Here is a 488-nt window from a genome sequence, read left to right on the forward strand (position 1 = left end):
CTGCGCAGCTCTGGCATCAAGTTAAGAGCGTCCAGCAATGACATTAGCGCTGCACTGCGCCTATTGGCTGGGCTGCCCACCCCCTATTCCTCTCCCTCACTCCTCCATACAGAAACGCACACACGCCCCCTCCCTCTGCTAGAAAGTATACTGTATACCTCCAAGCTATGAGTTTATGGGTATGTTTAGGAAATTAAAAAAAGATCACCATTATCTCATACAATAAATGTGGAAAGCGCCATAAAGGATGAGAAGGCCACCACAAACTCACAAGTGATTACCATACAAACAGCCTTTGAGGAACAGAGCAGCAACTGTGCGGTAAAATGCTCTTGCGTTCACCTCTTCTTCATAATTTATGACTTTTACAAGAATATTTGATAGAACAGACTCCCACACCGACCCAACCCCAGTTTCCTTTCCTGTCTGTGGCGTGTATGGCACAGTATATCACACGCTCCATGCGGGAAAGCAGTAGCCTCATGAAA

Source organism: Pelmatolapia mariae, linkage group LG17 (genome assembly GCF_036321145.2).
Source record: "Pelmatolapia mariae isolate MD_Pm_ZW linkage group LG17, Pm_UMD_F_2, whole genome shotgun sequence".
NCBI classification, from domain to species: domain Eukaryota; kingdom Metazoa; phylum Chordata; class Actinopteri; order Cichliformes; family Cichlidae; genus Pelmatolapia; species Pelmatolapia mariae.